Source organism: Pan paniscus, chromosome 1 (genome assembly GCF_029289425.2).
Source record: "Pan paniscus chromosome 1, NHGRI_mPanPan1-v2.0_pri, whole genome shotgun sequence".
NCBI classification, from domain to species: Eukaryota; Metazoa; Chordata; class Mammalia; order Primates; family Hominidae; genus Pan; species Pan paniscus.
The window spans coordinates 63,161,069-63,180,426 of NC_073249.2; the positions used below are offsets into that span (position 1 = coordinate 63,161,069).

The 19,358-nt window shown below is 38.7% G+C and overlaps 1 protein-coding gene across 1 annotated transcript in view; it reads right to left on the bottom strand.

The window, feature by feature from the left end:
* Window positions 1-9,359: 9,359 nt before the first annotated feature.
* Window positions 9,360-19,358, bottom strand: part of ODR4 (odr-4 GPCR localization factor homolog) — a 173,201-nt gene continuing 163,202 nt past the window's right edge. The window contains exon 19 of the mRNA XM_063602911.1: window positions 9,360-15,914. The gene's annotated coding sequence lies outside the window, so the exon portion shown is untranslated. The remainder of the gene's footprint in view (window positions 15,915-19,358) is intronic.

Here is a 19,358-nt window from a genome sequence, read left to right on the forward strand (position 1 = left end):
TTGGAGCTGAAAAATTTAATGAGAAAAATAAAATAACACAACTGAAATATTGACTAACAGACTAGATCAAAAGAAGAAAGAATTTCTGAATGTGAGCTAATAAAAGAAAGAAGAATGAAGAAAGCCTACAGGGCTTATGGAATACCATTAAATGAAAAAACATTGACATTAAAGGAGTGGCAAAAAGAGAAAATATGGAGAAATGCATGGAAAACCTATTTAACAAAATAACAACTGAAAACTTTGCAAGTCTGGAAAGATATAGGAACATCTAGATCCAGGAAACTCAAAAGTCCCCAATTGGATTCAAACAAAAAAGATTATCTCCAAGGCACATTATAAGCAAACTGTAAAGAGTCAAAGACAGAGACAATTCTAAAAATTACAAGATAAAAGCATCAAGCCATATATAATAAAATCTCCATTAGACTATCAGAAATTTCTCAGCAGAAAATTTGCAGGCCAGAAAAAAAAGGGTTGAAATATTCAATGTGGACAGAACAAAAAAACTGTCAGCCAAGAACACTTTATCCAGCAAAGTAATATTTCAGAAATAATGCAAACATAACGACATTCCCAGACAAACAAAAGCAGAGGGAACTCATCATCACTACACCAGCCTTACAAGAAATGCTTAACACTGTAATACAACTGTAATGAAAAGATGATAATTACTATCATGAAAACATGTGAAAGTGTAAAACTTATCAGTATAGGTAAATTCATAATGAATCTCAGAATACCCCAGGGATATAATGGTGCTATGTAAGTGTTTCAATTGTATGAAGTATGTAGTATGAAGGTTTAAAGTCAAAATGGTTCAAAACAAAAAAAAAAAAGGAAAAAAGAAAAAAAGCACAGCACCACAGAAAACCACAAATGTAAAAAACAACAGAGGAAGAAAGGAACAAAGGATCTACCAAACAACTAAAAAATAATTAACAAAGTGGTAGAAATGAGTACTTATCTATCAGTAATACCTTGAAGGTAAATGGATTAAATTCTCCAATTAAAAGATAAATAAAGATGGCTGAATAAGAACAGCTCCAGTCTGCAGCTTCCAGCATGATCAACGGAGAAGATGGGTGATTTCTGCATTTCCAGTTGAAGCATTTGGTTCATCTTACTGGGATTGGTTGGACAGTGGATGCAGCCCATGGAGGGCAAGCCGAAGCAGGGCAAGGTGTCGCCTCACCCAGGAAGTGCAAGGAGTCAGGGGATGTCCCTTTCCTAGCCAAGGGAAGCCATGACAGGCTGTACCTGGAAAAACGGGACACTTCCGCCCAAATACTGTGCTTTTCCTATGGTCTTAGCAACCAGTAGACCAGGAGATTCTCTCCTGTGCCAGGCTTGGCAGGTCCTATGCCCACAGAGCCTTACTCACTGCTAGCGCAGCAGTATGAGATCAACCTGTGAGGCTGCAGCCGGGCCGGGGGAGGGGCATCTGACATTGCTGAGGCTTGAGTAGGTAAACAAAGTGGCCGAGAAGCTCAAACTGGATGGAGCCCACTGCAGCTCAGCAAGGCTACTGCCTCTATAGACTCCACCTCTGTGGGCAGGGCATAGCTGAACAAAAGGCAGCAGAAATTTCTGCAGACTTAAACGTCCCTGTCTGACAGTTCTGAAGAGAGCAGTGGTTCTCCCAGCATGGCATTTGAGCTCTGAGAACGGACAAACTACCTCCTCAAGTGGGTCCCTGACCCCTGTGTAGCCTGACTGGGAGACACTTACCAGCAGGGGCCAACAGACACCTTATACAGGCAGGTGTCCCCCTGGGATGAAGCTCCCAGAGAAAGGATCAGGCAGCAATATTTGCTGTTCTGCAATATTTGCTGTTCTGCAGCCTCTGCTGGTGACACCCAAGCCAACAGGGTCTGGACTGGACCTCCAGCAAACTCCAACAGACCTGCAGCTGAGGGACCTGACTATTAGAAGGAAAACTAACAAACAGAAAGGAATAGCATCAACATCAACAAAAAGGACATCCACACCATAACCCTATCTGTAGGTCACCAATGTCAAAGACCAAAGATAGATAAAAACCACAAAGATGGGGAGAAACCAGAGCAGAAAAGCTGAAAATACTAAAAATGAGAGTGCCTCTTCTCCTCCAAAGGATCGCAATTTCTCACCAGTAAGGGAACAAAGCTGGACGGAGAATGAGTTTGACAAGTTGACAGAAGTAGGCTTCAGAAAGTTGGTAATAACAAACTTCTCTGAGCTGAAGGAGCATGTTCTGACCCATCATAAGGAAGCTAAAAACCTTGAAAAAAGGTTAGACAAATGGCTAACTAGAATAAACAGTGTAGAGACAACCTAAAATGACCTGATGGAGCTGAAAACCATGGCACGAGAAATTCGTGAATCATGCACAAGCTTCAATAGCCAATTCGATCAAGTGGAAGAAAGGATATCAGTAATTGAAGATCAAATTCATGAAATAAAGTGAGAAGACAAGTTCAGAGAAAAAAGAGTAAAAAGAAACAAACAAAGCCTCCAAGAAATATGGGACTATGTGAAAAGACCAAATCTACATTTGATTGGTGTACCTGTAAGTGATGGGGAGAATGGAACCAAGTTGGAAAACACTCTTCAGGGTATTATCCAGGAGAACTTCCCCAATCTATCAAGGCAGGCCAACATTCAAATTCAGGAAATACGGAGAACACCACAAAGATACTCCTCGAGAGGAGCAACCCTAAGACACATAATTGTCAGATTCACCAAGGTTGAAATGAAGAAAAAAATGTTAAGGGCAGCCAGAGAGAAAGGTCAGGTTACCCACAAAGGAAAGCCCATCAGACTAACAGTGGATCTCTTGGCAGAAACCTTACAAGCCAAAAGAGGGTGGGGGCCAATATTCAACATTCTTAAAGAAAATAATTTTTAATCCAGAATTTCATATTCAGCAAAACTAAGCTTCCTAAGTGAAGGAGAAATAAAATCCTTTACAGACAAGCAAATGCTGAGAGATTTTGTCACCACTAGGCCTGCCTTACAAGAGCTCCTGAAGGAAGCACTAAACATGGAAAGGAACAACTGGTACCAACCACTGCAAAAACATGCCAAATTGTAAAGACCATCAATGCTATGAAGAAACTGCATCAACTAAGGGGCAAAATACCCAGCTAACATCATAATGACGGGATCAAATTTACACATAACAATATTAACCTTAAATGTAAATGGGCTAAATGCCTCAATTAAAAGACACAGACTGGCAAATTGGATAAAGAGCCAAGTCCCATCAGTGTGCTGTATTCAAGAGACCCATCTCATGTGCAGAGACACACATAGCTCAAAATAAAGGGATGGAGGAAGATGTACCAAGCAAATGGAAAGCAAAGAAAAAAAAAAAGCAGGGGTTGCAGTCCTAATCTCTGATAAAACAGACTATAAACCAACAAAGATCAAAAGAGACAAAGAAGGCCATTACATAATGTAAAGGCATCAATTCAACAAGAAGAGCTAACTATCCTAAATATGTATGCACCCAATACAGGAACACCCATATTCATAAAGCAAGTTCTTAGAGACCTACAAAGAGACTTAGACTCCCTCACAATAATAATGGGAGACTTTAACACCCCACTGTCAATATTAGATCAATGAGACAAAAGGTTAACAAGGATATCCAGGACTTGAATTCAGCTCTGCACCAAGCGGACCTAATAGACATCTACAGAACTCTTCACCCCAAAACAACAGAATATACATTCTTCTCAGCACCACATCTCACTTATTCTAAAATGACCATATAATTGGAAGTAAAGCACTCCTCAGCAAATGTAAAAGAACAGAAATCACAATAAACTGTATCTCAGATGACAGTGCAATCAAATTAGAACTCAGGATTAAGAACCTCACTCAAAACCACACAAATACATGGAAACTAAACAACCTGCACCTGAATGACTACTAGGTAAATAACGAAATGAAGGCAGAAATAAAGATGTTCTTTGAAACTAATGAGAACAAAGACACAATATACCAGAATCTCTGGAACACATTTAAAGCAGTGTGTAGAGGGAAATTTCTAGCACTAAATGCCCACAAAAGAAAGCAGGAAAGATCTAAAATAGAACTAAAATCACAATTAAAAGACCTAGAGAAGCAAGAGCAAACACATTCAAAAGCTAGCAGAAGGCAAGAAATAACTAAGATCAGAGCAGAACTAAAAGAGATAGAGACATAAAAATCCCTTCAAAAAATCAATGAATCCATGAGCTGGTTTTCTGAAAAGATCAACAAAATTGATAGACCACTAGCAAGACTAATAAAGAAGAAAAGAGAGAAGAATCAAATAGACACAATAAAAAATAATAAAGGGGATACCACCACCGAGCTCACAGAAATACAAACTACCGTCAGAGAATACTATAAACACTTCTCCGCAAATAAACTAGAAAATCTAGAAGAGATGGATAAATTCCTGGACACATACACCCTCCCAATACTAAATCAGGAAGAAGCTGAATCTTTGAATAGACCAATAACAGGCTCTGAAATTAAGGCAATAATTAATAGCCTACCAACCAAAAAAAGTCCAGGACCAGACAGATTCAGAGTGGAATTCTACCAGAGGTACAAAGAGGAGCTGGTACCATTCCTTCTGAAACTATTCCAATCAATAGAGAAAGAGGGAATGCTCTCTAACTCATTTTATGAGGCCAGCATTATCCTGATACCAAAGCCCAGAAGAGACACAAGAAAGAAAAGAGAATCTTAGGCCAATATCCCTGATGAATATTGATGCAAACATCCTCAATAAAACACTGGCACACTGAATCCAGCAGCACATCAAAAAGCTTATCCACCACCATCAACTCGGCTTCACCCCTGGGATGCAAGGCCGGTTCAACACACGCAAATCCATAAATATAATCCATCACATAAACATAACCAATGACAAAAACCACATGATTATCTCAATAGATGCAGAAAAGGCCTTCAAGAAAATTCAACAGTGCTTCATGCTAAAAACTCTCAATAAACTAGGTATTGATGGAACGTATCTCAAAATAATAAGAGCTATTTAGGAGAAACCCACAGCCAATATCATACTAAACAGGCAAAAACTGGAAGCATTCCATTTGAAAACCAGCACAAGACAAGGATGCCCTCTCTCACCACTCCTATTCAACATAGTGTTGGAAGTTGTGGCCAGGGAAATCAGTCAAGAGAAAGAAATAAAGGTATTCAATTAGGAAAAGAGGAAGTCAAATTGTCCCTGTTTGCAGATGACATGATCGTATATTTAGAAAACCCCATCGTATCACCCCAAATCTCTTTAAGCTGATAAGCAACTTCAGCAAAGTCTCAGGATACAAAATCAATGTGCAAAAATCACAAGCATTCTTATACACCAATAACAGACAAACAGAGAGCCAAATCATGAGTGAACTCCCATTCACAATTGCTACAAAGAGAATAAAATACCTAGGAATACAACTTACAAAGGATGTGAAGCAACTCTTCAAGAAGAACTACAAACCACTGCTCAACGAAACAAAAGAGGACACAAACAAATGAAAGAACATTCCATACTCATGGATAGAAAGAATCAATATCATGAAAATGGCCATACTACCCAAAGTAATTTATAGATTCGATGCCATCCCCATCAAGCCACCAATGACTTTCTTTACAGAATTGGAAAGAAAACTACTTTAAAGTTCATATGGAACCAAAAAGAGCCCGCATTGCCAAGACAATCCTAAGCAAAAAGAACAAAGCTGGAGGCATCATGCTACCTGACTTCAAGCTATTCTACAAGGCTACAGTAACCAAAACAGCATGATACTGGTACCAAAACAGATATACAGACCAATAGAACAGAACAGAGGCCTCAGAAATAAAACCACACATCTACAACCATCTGATCTTTGACAAACCTGACAAAAACAAGAAATGAGGAAAGGATCCCCTATTTAATAAATGGTGCTGGGAAAACTGGCTAGCCATATGTAGAAAGCTGAAACTGGATCCCTTCCTTACACCTTATACAAAAGTTAATTCAAGATGGATTAAAGACTTAGATGTTAGACCTAAAACCATAAAAACCCTAAAAGAAAACCTAGGCAATACCATTCAGGACATAGACATGGGCAAGGACTTCATGACTAAAATACCAAAAGCAATGGTAGCAAAAGCCAAAATAAACAAATGGGATCTAATTAAACTAAAGAGCTTATGCACAGCAAAAGAAACTACCATCACAGCGAACAGGCAACCTACAGAATGGGAGAAAATTTTTGCAATCTATCCATCTGACAAAGGGCTAATATCCAGAATCTACAAAGAACTTAAACAAATTTACAAGAAAAAAAAACAAACAACCCCATCAAAAATTGGGCAAAGGATATGAACAGACACTTCTCAAAAGAAGAGATTTATGCAGCTAACAGACACATGAAATAATGCTCATCATCACTGGTCATCAGAGAAATGCAAATCAAAACCACAATGAGATATCATCTCATGCCAGTTAGAATGGCGATCATTAAAAAGTCAGGAAACAACAGATGCTGGAGAGGATGTGGAGAAATAGGAACACTTTTACACTGTTAGTGGGAGTGTAAATTAGTTCAACCATTGTGGAAGACAGTGTGGCAATTCCTCAAAGATCTAGAACTAGAAATACCCTTTGACCCAGTGATCCCATTACTGGGTATTTACCCAAAGGATTATAAATCATGCTACTATGAAGACACATGCACATGTATGTTTATTGTGGCACTATTCACAATAGCAAAGACTTAGAACCAACCCAAATGTCCATCAACGATAGACTGGATTAAGAAAATGTGGCACATATACAACATGGAATACTATGCAATCATAAAAAAGGGTGAGTTCATGTCCTTTGCAGGGACATGGATGAAGCTGGAATCCATCATTCTCAGCAAACTATCACAGGGACTGAAAACCAAACACCGCATGTTCTCCCTCATAGGTGGTAATTGAACAATGAGAACACTTGGACACAGGGCAGGGAACATCACACACTGGGGCCTGTCGTGGGGTGTGGGGCTGGGGGAGGGATAGCATTAGGAGAAATACCTAATGTAAATGACAAGTTGATGGGTGCAGCAAACCAACATGGCACATGTATACCTGTGTAATAAACCTGCACGTTGTGCACATGTACCATAGAACTTCAAGTATAATAATAAAAAAAAAGATAAAGAATGGCTGAATGGATTAAACACACACACACACACACACACCCCTACACACAATCCAACTATATGTTCCCTATAAGAGAGTCATCTCACCATTAAAGACAAACATAGCGTGAAAGTGAAGGAATGGAAAAAGATATTTCATGCAAATGAAAACCAAAAGCAAGCAGGCATAGCCATACTTACATAAGATAAAATAGACTTTAAGTCAAAAACTGTAAAAATGACAAAGAAGACTATTATATAATTTTAAAGGAATTAATTCAACAAGAGTATATTACAATTATAAATATATATGCACCTTATGCCAGAGCAGACAAATATATAAAGCAAATTTTATTAAATCTAAAAGTAGAGATAGATTGCAATACAATAATGGCAATAATAACAATACTCCCACTTTAAACAATGGATAGGTCAATTGGCAGAAAATCAACAAAGAAACATTGAACTTAAACTTCACCATAGATCAAATGCACCTAACAGACATTTAGAGAACATTCTATTCAATAGCTGCAGAATGTACATTTTTCTCAAAAGCACATGGAACATTCTCCAGGATAGATCATATATTAGGCCATGAAACAACTCTTTAATAATATAGAGATCATATCCAGTATTTTTTCTCACCACAATGATATAAAACTAGAAATCAAAAACAAGAAAAATCTTGAAACCTTTCTACATACATGGAAATTAACAATATACATTTAAATTACCACTGGGTCAATAACAAAATTAAAAGAGAAATTTTAAAACTTTTTGAGACAAACAAGAAGAATGGAAACACATCATATGACAGCCTCTTATACATGGCAAAACCGGTTCTAAGAGGGAAGTTTATAGCAATAAATGCTTATGTCACAAAAGAATTAAAAAATTCTTATAAACAACACATTAGTGCACCTCAAGGAATTAGAAAAACAGGAAATAATTAAACACAAAAAAGTTGGATAGCCTAGAAGAAATAGATAAATTCTATGTCTTTTAAGTGGAGAACTTAAACCATTTGCATTCAAGGTTGTTATTGATATCTGTGGTTTTGTTCCTGTCATATTAATTATTTTCTGGTTGTTATACATATGTATATATAGAGAGATAAAAAGATACAGATATAGATATTGATATATAAAAGATATAGAAATATATCTTTTCTTTTTCTCTTATTGATTGTTATTGTGGTTTGGTGGATTGCTGTAGTGGTACCGCTTGAGTCTGTTCTTCTCCTTTGTGTGATTGCTTCATCTGTGAGTTTTACAGTTTTGTATGTTTTCATGGTGGTAAATATCCTTTGTTTCCAGGTTTAGGACTCCCTTGAGCATTTCCTAAAGGGCCCATCTAGTGATAACAAATTTTCTCAGCATTTGCTTATCTGAGAAAGACTTTATTTCTCCTTCATTTATGTAGGATAATTTTGCTGAATGTAGTATTCTTGGCTAATAGTATTTTTCTTTCATCACTTTGACTGTATCGCCCCATTCTCTTCTGGTCTGTAAGGCTTCTGCTGAGAAATCTGCTGTTGGTCTGATGGGATTTCCTTCATAGGTGACTAGATGCTTTTCTTTTGCCGTTTTTAAGATTTTCTCTTTATCTTTGACTTTACACAGGTTGACTATAATGTGCCATACAGAAGATCTTTTTGCACTGTATCTTCCTGGGAAATCACTGAGCCTTCTGTATCTGAGTGTCTAAATCTCTTATTAGACTTGTGAAGTTTTCATCTATTATTTCATTAAATGGATTGTCTAATCCTTTCTTTGTCTCTTTGCACTCAGGGATACCAATAATTTGAATATTTGACCACTTTATGTTGTCCCAAATGTGGCAATGGCTTTGCTTGGTCTTTTTTATTATTTTTTTTCTTTATTTTTCTCTGAATGGATTATTTCAAAAGACTTGTATTCAAGTTCTGAGATTCTTCTGCCTGATCCAGATTATTTTTGAATATTTCAAATGTATTTTGTATTTCCTTCAATTAATTTTTTAGTTCCAGAATTTTCATTGCGTTATTTTAAAAAATATATGGCCAGGTGTGGTGGCTCATGCTTGTAATCCAGCACTTTGGGAGGCCAAGGTGGGCGGATCACTTGAGGTCAGGAGCTTGAGACCAGCCTCGCCAACATAACAAAACCCCATCTCTACTAAAAATACTAATAAATTTGAATATATGACCACTTTCTGTTGTCCCAAATGTGGCAATGGCTTTGCTTGGTCTTTTTTATTCTTTTTTTCTTTATTTTTCTCTGAATGGATTATTTCAAAAAACTTGTCTTCAAGTTCCGAGAGTCTTTCTTCTGCCTGATCTAGATTATTTCTGAAGATTTCAAATGTATTTTGTATTTCCTTCAATGAATTTTTTTAGTTCCAGAATTTTCACTGGGTTATTTTTAAAAATATATGACTGGGTGTGGTGGCTCATGCTTGTAATCCCAGCACTTTGGGAGGCCAAGGCAGGCAGGTCACTTGAGGTCAGGAGTTTGAGACCAGCCTGGCCAGCATGATGAAACCCCATCTCTACTAAAAATTTAAAAAATTATCCAGGAGTGGTGGCATGTGCCTGTAGTTCCAGCTACTCGGGAGGCTGAAACAGGAGAATCACTTGAATCCCGGTAGCAGAGGTTGCAACAAGCCAAGATTGCACCACTGCACTCCAGCCTGGGCAACAGACAACAGAGTGAGACTCTGTCTAAAAAATATATATATATCTTTTATACAATTTTTATTCAGTTCCTGAAATATTTTTCTGATGTATTTGGATTGTTTTTCAGAATTCTCTGGTATCTCACTGAGTTTCTTTAAAATAAGTATTTTGAATTCTTTACCTGGATTTCAAACATTTCTTTTTGATTAAGATGTGACTATTCCCTAAGGATTATTGTCTTTCTTTAGAGGTGTCATATTTCCTTGCTTTTTTTTTCTTTTTTTTTTTCTTTTTTTTTTTTTTTTGAGACGGAGTCTCGCTCTGTCATCCAGGCTGGAGTGCAATGGCACGATCTTGGCTCACTGCAAGCTCTGCCTCCCAGGTTCACACCATTCTCCTGCCTCAGCCTCCCGAGTAGCTGGGACTACAAGCGCCCGCCACCACGCCCGGCTAATTTTTTGCATTTTTAGTAGAGACAGGGTTTCACCATGTTAGCCAGGATGGTTTCGATCTCCTGACCTCATGATCCGCCCACCTCGGCCTCCCAAAGTGCTGGGATTACGGGCGTGAGCCACCGCACCTGGCCTTTCCTTGCTTTTAAAATTTCCTGGGTCATTATGTTGATATCTGTGCATCTGGTGTAACAGTCACTTCTTCCTATTTTTGAATTAACTCCTGTAAAAGAGGACTTTTCCTGAAGATATATGTATTGTGTTGGTCTGGTAGGGTACTTTGCCTTTGATTCTGTGTGTGTGTGTAGTAGTGTAGTCTCTGTACGATTTCTTTGGCTGTAAACAGCATTAATGGCATCTGTGATTTCCTCAGTATGCTAAAGTACAGTTATTAGAGGATGCTGTGGTGAAGTTGTGCTGGTGGCTGAGATGCCAGGTGGGCCAGTTTTCAGGCCCCAGTGGTGGCATCAGTGGCTGAGCATGCCTATTTTTGTGCCCCAGGGTGGTGTGCACTGGTATTTCTGTTGGCAGTTAGCAGTGAGCAAATTCTTGGGACTCCAGGTGGCTTGCTCTGATGCTGGTAGTGGCAGCAGTGGACCAGGTGAATAAGTGAGTGGATTCTCAGGCCCCTGGGCAACTAGTGTGGTTTAGGCAATGACAATAAGAGTGGGAGAATAATTCTCTGGGTCAAGCAGTGTGCCTTGATATTGGTAGTGGCTGCGATGGACTAGACAGGCCAATATCCAAGCCTAAAGATGGCACTTGCAGGTAGGTGCCAGCTGAAGTGGTAGCAGCTGGGAGTTTAGGTCCAACCGCAGGCTCCACAAGGAGTGCTGAGATGCCCGAAGTGGTAGCTTGAATTGGGCAATCTCCAGGACCCCAAGCTATGTTCTCTGTCCTGAAGGGAGGGCTGAAACCAGGGTAGATAGGCCTGTTCTCAGGCCACCCAATGGTGACAGCAGGCACCAGCTGTGGTGGGCAGGGGCATAACAATCTTCAGGTCCCAGGTGGAGTGCTAGGATGAGAGGCAGTAACAGCTATGCTGAGGAACACCACTAGAGAGAGTGCGGCCATCGTTCGTGGCCACAGCCTGAACCAGCATGTGGGGAACACGCATCACTCTTACACTTGGTGCTTTCCCCCAGCCCTGGTAGCAGCAGCCCATGCCTAGCTCACTATTCCATCCCAGCTGCAGGAGCCCCCACCCAGCACACAACAACGTCCCAGCAGCAATTCATGCCCCACTTGTGTCCCAGTCTCAATCCTGGTAGTGCTTATTTCCTGACATCAGGAGCTGCAGCCCACACTTTTCTTGCTTCTTAGCTCCAGCCCCAGGAGCACACTCAGCTCATTCTCTAGTTTTAGCAGCAGTAGCCTGAGTTTCCATAACATCTCAATTCTGGCACCACTGGGCCACAGGGCAGTGTGCAGTCTGCCAAAGGCTAGGTTTGATAATAGCACCTTGCTGTAACCACTTAAGTCTCAGATAGGGTGTGGAACCCGGTGCAAGCTCTCTCCCTAGTACAGTTCCATCCCACAGTCTCCTGGCAGCTACCTATGTTAATTTCAGGGGTTGGGAGGGTCAAAGGGTTCTCCCGTGACCAGGATTACATGATTCCACTATGGGAACGTTAGCTGCCAGAAGTCTCTCACTCATCCTTTCCTCGTGCTGGGAAATCACTTTTAGCACCCAGGCAATCCCTGCCAAGCAGGCTGCCTCTTTATTTTTTCCTTTCTTGCTTTCAATGTGTCCTGTCACCTCTCTGTTGAATTCAAGTTCTCTCTGGGATAACATATTCTAATATAGTTCAGATGCTTGTCCCCTCCAAATCTCATATTGAAATGTGATCCCCAGTGTTGGAGGTGGGATCTGGTGGGAAGTGTTTGAGTCATGGCAGCAGATCCCTCATGAATGGCTTACTGCCCTCCTTCTGGTAATGAGTGAGTTCTTCCTCCGAGTTCACAAAAGATCTGATTGTTTAAAAGAGTCTGAGAACTTCTCCTCTCTTTCTTGCGCCCTCTCTTGCCATGTGATATGCTGGCTCCCCTCTGCCTTCTGCCATGATTGTAAACTTCCTGAGGCCTCACTAGAAGCAGATGCCAGCACCATGCTTCCTGTACAGCCTGCAGAACTGTAAGCCAAAATAAACCTCTTCTCTTTATATATTATCCAGCCTCAGATATTCCTTTATGGCAGCACAGACTAACACACTGTTCATGTACTATTTAGGTTCTTCTAAGTGGAGGAGGTGGTATGAAATGCTGCTAGTCAGCCATCTTGAAGCCCCCTCTTTGAAATTTAATTTTAGCCTTTTATTTTTACTTTTTTTTTGGCATTGGGGGAAATATTTTATAACAGACTTGAATTCCTTTTTTACTTACTTAACTCTATGTAATGACCATTCACATGCATTATTGAATACCTGCAAAACATCACTAATCATTATTTGTAATATCACATTGTTGGGATATGCCCTAACTTATAAAACCATTTATCTATTTTTAAGATATTTATTTCCTTAAGAGAGATTACTAGAATTAGCAATATTGATTTAAGTAATATAAACATTTCTCATGGTCCTGAAGTGTAGCAATAAATAGCCTCCTTGAAATCATTGGTGCCTTCCAGCTGTGATTTTAAAATAATCCTGGAAAATGACCAAAAATTGCCTATTAACTTTGTTACCAGGGAAGCCTTGATGAAATAACTGGGAAAGTTCTTTTCCTCACTGTTTTTCTTTAGTCTCTTATTTATAGGCACAGCTGCTTGAAGAAACCATATGGACTTGGATAGCACCAGAGCTTTATGACCTATGACCAGATACCAGAGGGAGATAAGACCCCCAAACTGGCACAAACTGAAACAGATTACCTTTAGCTGGCATAAGTCATTAATATATTATTATAATGCTAACATTACCTCCCCCAAAAAGAAAGTCTCTGCTATTCTGTATTTTGTGTTTATGAGTTTTAGGAAGATGTATGTTTGTGAGTTGAGCCTGCACGTCTGGAGTCCCACCCTGCACATACTAACATTCCTCTCCCACTTCTCACACAGTCCTTAAAAACCCCATTCCTTCTATGGTTTGAGGAAAAGAGATCTTTAGAGTGAGAGTGCACTGCTTCTCGATTTCTCGCCAGTGGCTTGCTGGTCTTTCCAACTGGGTGTTCTTTCTTTGCAACCAACATAAAGTAGAGAAAGAACTCAGTTTACCAGTGACACTTTCTGATAATCCAGTTATATTAGCAGCTCTACAACTTCTTTTATTTCTTGCACTTCCCATATAATTTTTCTTTTTCTCTTTTCTTCCTTGCATCCATCCAGCATATTGATGGATGCCAATAACATAACCAGTATGAGAAAAACAAAAAAATATGCTTTTTAGATGATCAAGGCTTACTCTTAGCTAATGCAATGGAGAAAAAACTGTCAGATTAATGTATGAATGGGCTGGACAATTAATGTTTACTTTAAGCTAATCAAATATTAATATTAGGTAAAAGCACTGAATCTAGAAAAAAAGCATTTTCCCAAATTAAACAAATTCTTCATGTCTTTTAGCAATGCTATTTGTCTTTGCTTTCCTAAATTTCATTTTAACTTAATGTTGACTATATAGCAAATATTAAAACATATATTCAGAATTCATTTTAAACAATCTATAGCGTTCAAACTTTCAGACTTGCAATATTATGAAAAATCTGAAGATGGCTAAGAAACATAGCAAGGCCTGGTGGCAAGAGCTATAATCTCTGAGTCAGAAGCTGAACTTACTACCAAAAGCTGAATGACCTCAAAAAGGTCATTTAAGTCCACTGTGTTATAGTTTTACAAACTATAAAATGGGCATAATATTTATCCTGTATATTTAACATTAATATAATGAATATAATGTTTCAATTAGATTCACAAATATTTATTTTCTTTTTTTGGACAGGGTCTCACTCTGTTGTTCAGGCTGGAGTGCAGTGGTGTGATCTCAGCTCACTGCAACCTCTGCTTCCCAGGTTCAAGTGATCCTCCTACCTTAGCTTCCTGAGTAGCTAGGACTACAGGTACATGCCACCACACTCGGCTAATTTTTGTATTTTTTTAAAGACGGGGTTTCACCAAGTTGGCCAGGCTCGTCTCGAACTCCTGAGCTCCGGTGATCCACATGTCTCAGCCTCCCAAAGTGCTGGGATTACAGGCATCAGCCACTGTGCCCAGCCTAATACCCTTTTATATCCCAAGCATTCTTCTAGATGTAATTTTTTAAAAGATGTGCATAGTCTCTAACTTCATGGAATTTATAAGAGATTAATGACAATGATGACTCACAAAAGTATGATGAATGTTACAAAAGGAAATATAAAGGTAGCTGTGAGAGCTTTAGATCAAGGGGATTTAAATCTGTGGGGGAATCTCCTGAGAAGATGAAGGGCTAAGGCCTAGGAAGAGGGGTATAACGGAGAAGATTAATATCTTAAGTTTTCAACTTGGTTGCATATACGAATAAAAATAGCAGCCGAACATGCTTTACTGACTTTTAGTGTGCTTAAGAAATTAGTTGCCGATATTGAAAAACTTTGAGATTACAGAAAAAAAATCAAATTTCTAGTTTTCTTGAAAAATTAGAGGATCTAAGACATGGCAGCAATCAGTTGAACCAAGTAGCAGCTGCTTTTATGAGAGTATGTGTTTTCCATTTTGCCACAGGTACCAGCAATCCTGACTGTATTATACCTGATCTGCTTCACTTTAATCTGCCTCTGCTACATTTGGATTTTTAATATCTGATCTAAAAAGAAGGTTGTACTATACACTGGAGAAGGGAAGTAAATCCTGTGCGTCTTGAGCAAGAGACAAGGAAGAATCAGAGTGGGAGCTGAAGCTGAAGTGGTACGTAGGTATCTGACACAGACAGGGAAAAAAAAGTGTTTTTCCTTCTCTAACACTCATTCAATACAGCACAGGATGCTTCTGTGACCAGATGTGAGGGAGGGGTTCCCCACACATCAAGCAAATCTCCAGCAGACACCAGAGGGGTGTCCTGGAATTCTATTCAATTCTCACATTATTTACCTGGAGATAACTTAGGGTAAGGGCTCAGTCCCACAAGACTGACACTCACTTCAGATGCCAATCACAAGCCACAGGTTGTTACCTTTTCTTCTGACTGACTGGCTATAAAGTAGGGGTTCCCATGACCTCTTCTTTGAGTTTAATTTGCTAGAAGAGCTCACAGAACTCAGGAAAACACCTCACTTATATTTACCCATTTATTATTAAGAATACTTCAAAGGATACAGATGAACAGCCAGATGGAAAAGACGCATAGGGCAAGAGATGTGAGAGCTTCCCTGCCCTATTTGGGTGCCACCCTCCAGGAACCTCCACATGTTTAGATCCCCAGAAGCTCTTCAAATGCAGTCCTTTCAGGTTTTTATGGAAGATTCATTGCATAGGCATGACTGATTAAATCATTAGCCAGTTGCGATCGACCCAAATTTCACTCACCCTGGTTGGAGAGTGAAGCTAAAAGTTCCAAATCTTAAATTGCAGGGTTGGTTCCCTTGGCAACAGTTCTCCATTCTGAGGCTATCTAGTAGCCCCCAGTTTTCCAGGAGTCCCCAGCCATCAGTCATCTTTTCAGCCTACAAAAAGACATATCACTTAAGAGACTTCAAGAGTTTTAAGAGCTGTATGCCAGGAAAAGGGAAGGAAAACCAAATGTATTTAATATTTCACAACATCACAGTGCCAGATGTGGCAGGCCTGGTAAGCCTTAGGTCAATGGATGCCACTGAAGAGACTAAAACAGGGAAATTACATGCTCATATTTTAGTTTTAAAAATGTATTTCTAAGTGCAGTGTGGAAAGTGAATTTCAAAAAGCTGAAGATGAAAAAGTATTAATTTGCATTATATTGCAAAACTTCAGATGAAAACCAAGGATACATTTTAAATTTTGTGTGCAGTAGGTTCTATTGTGATAAAAGAAAGGTACTATGACTCTTCAACTTTCTCTAAAGACGATAAAATAAAAATTAGTCATATCTTGAGAAAACATTGACCAAAATTATTCTAACATGAAGGGGAAAAAAATTTGCATAAAAAGTGAAAAACCAGACGATAAAACCTGAGTGATAAAAGTTTCCCGCATGTTACAGAAGAGTCTTTCCCTTGCTCAATACAGTACATCTTAGTATTATTCAAATAAACTTAAACTAAAACAGACTCACTAAAAAGGACATAACTCAGAATGACCCATGGGGCTTATTTCCTGTTAGATTCTATCCCTGGTTCTGCTCTATAATTCTTTTTGAATACATTTCAGCAATGATTCATCTTGTCAGTCTGCCAACAGTCTTTCCTACTGAGAAAGTGGCATGTACTTCACGTACTTTAGCAGAAACACAATTGAAGACTTTGCTTAGATTGCCCCCAATTATCTTATTTACTTCTCAAAAATAAGTCATACTATTTTTATCAGTAATATGGCTCTCTAAAACTAAATATTATATGACAAACAGTGAAAGTTCATTTAAAACACCAAGAAAACACTATCAAGGGTGACGGACCTGAATTTTGGGGACCTAGCCTCCTTTAGCAAGGCTCACTGCCTGGGATCTGTGTGGACACTGCATCTGATGTCCAGGGTAAGTCTCTGCCTTCCAGGCCCAGCCTAGAGCAGTGGGTACCATGGCACATCTGACAGCATTGCACACTCTTTTTTTTTTTTCTGGTGATTCTTCTGCCCTAATATATTGGCAAGATTTTAGGCAAGAATATTATTTCATTATTATAGTCTCACTTTATTCCCTACTATCCTCATCTCCACCTCCAGATTGAGACCTGGAGTTCATGAAGAGCTGAGCTAAAGTAATAATACTTGGTTATTTTAAATGGCTAATATTAAATAGTTAATATTTATTGAGTCATTATGTATCAGAGACTATTAAAAGTGCTTTGTATGTATTAGTTCCTTTTATCTTCACAATAACCGTATCAAATAATTAGGGAAGTTATCATTTTTAAAAATAAGAATACCCAGCCATATAGTGATTAAGTTAACAGCCCATGGCCAAATACAGCAGGTGGTGAAGGTGGAATTTAAAACCTTGCTATTAACCATCACTCTATAGCTCTAGAGCCCACACTTTGAAGCTCTACATGATAGACATTCTGCTGTACTTGGAGTCACATTTTTTCTGTAATATTTGACTTCATTAAATGTGCTGTTTTCTAGGTGACCTCTGGTCAGCCACGAAATTAGGCTCCTGGTGGATACATTCTATCAGTCACGAGTATGAGCAGACATAACTGGATATCAGTAACTGACATAAGTTCAAGCTGGGACCCCTATTTTTCTCAACTCCTGGAAACAGTGACCTCACAGTTCTCTCTTGTTTTTTCCTTCATCTTTATCAAGTCAGACCGAAACCTTGACTTTTTGCTTCTCCTACTTAATGCCTTTATTGTAGATGACATTCTTTCCTCAACTGGGCATGAGTAATAGCAGAGAGCAAATAAGGAATCCTCTCTCTCTTTCTAGGTCAGAAACAAAAAAGGGGGAAGGAAGCCTACTTCACGCAAATATGTTATGGAGGTTTTGCTGGCAGCAAGGATTTTCTGTGTTCCTAAGATCCAAATTTCCCAGCTGCAACTCAAGATCTAATTTCCCCCAACGGAGAAGTGATTAAGCCAAATCAGTCATAGACTCACCTCTTGAGCCGTTCTCCTGAACTCTCATTTCCTTCAAGCAATACATCCTACCCTTAGATTGTTGAATCCATCAATTTCCCTCCATTGTTATCCCCAGTAACCTTGCAAAGATCACCATCATCACTTACCTAAATTACTGAAAACGCATCCTACCTGGTTTCCCAGGCTCCTATCCACCCCCATTCTCATTTCATTTTTCACACTGTTGCCAAAGAATCTTTGAAAAATGCATATCTAGTCAAATTACCTCTATGTATAAAATTCCTCAATGACTCTCCATTGTTCTTAGAGAAATCAAAATGTTTCAATATTGCTTTCAATGACCCCAATCTCATTTATATTTCCAGATTCATCATTCATCATCCTTCCCAAAAGTGGCTCTTCAGTCTTTTCCATTCTATCACCCATAACTCCTCTTTATTTCACTAAGGTAATATATATTTTTTCTTACCTATGGATATTTGCATGTCTTTTCTCCCAACCTCTCATTGTCCCTTCTCCTTTTCCAGGCTAACCCTTTCACATTTTGTATGCATCCATATCACCCTATTTTCCCATTGTTTTCATGGAAGGTTGCATTTTAATTGTTATTATTTGTATAGTTTGTACCTCAAGCTAAACTGTAAGCTACACAGGAACAGGAACTACTTTATTTTGATTACAATTGTATCTCCAGCACCTATTTCAGTGTCTGGCAAATAACAGGTATTCAGTAATAATTTATTGAATGAATGAACACATGAGTAATCTGCTGCATTATGAGTTAAATAAGTTCCCATGGGTCTATTTGAAAGCTAAACTTTCAAATGAAGTTCTGGAATAGTCTGTTAATAATTTGGGATTTTGCTCCACTTTGCCCATTTGTTTATTTAGAAATGGAATGCATTTTTACACAATCATCTGTTCCTTTCCTCCTTAAAGGCTGCTTCTAGATTTCTTATATTTGTTATTTAATCAAACAGGAATACAGAAAAAAACCATGATCAGAGGTAGAGATGTCAGAAATAGCATTAGGAGAACTAGAAACAATAGAAAATAGAAAAAATAAATGTTATAAAGTGTTGACATATTACCTGGTGTTTATTGAGTGTTTAACAACTAACACTTAGTAGGTCCCCCCAAAAATGTTAATTTTCTTTGTGAATGCAGCAATTTTTCAGAGTAGTCTTATCTGAATGTCCCTGATAGAAGAAGATGTTGATAGCCATACAGATGCCTCTCTGTCTATAGAATCAAGTTTAATCATTGACTTTAAAATTTTAGTGTCCAGCACTGTAGTATAATAAGTTTATTGTGAGATCTTCCCCCTATAGAATTACGCATTGTGAATAGAATGGAGTCTTGGAGGCACTGTAAGTCTTACAAAAGGTTTGG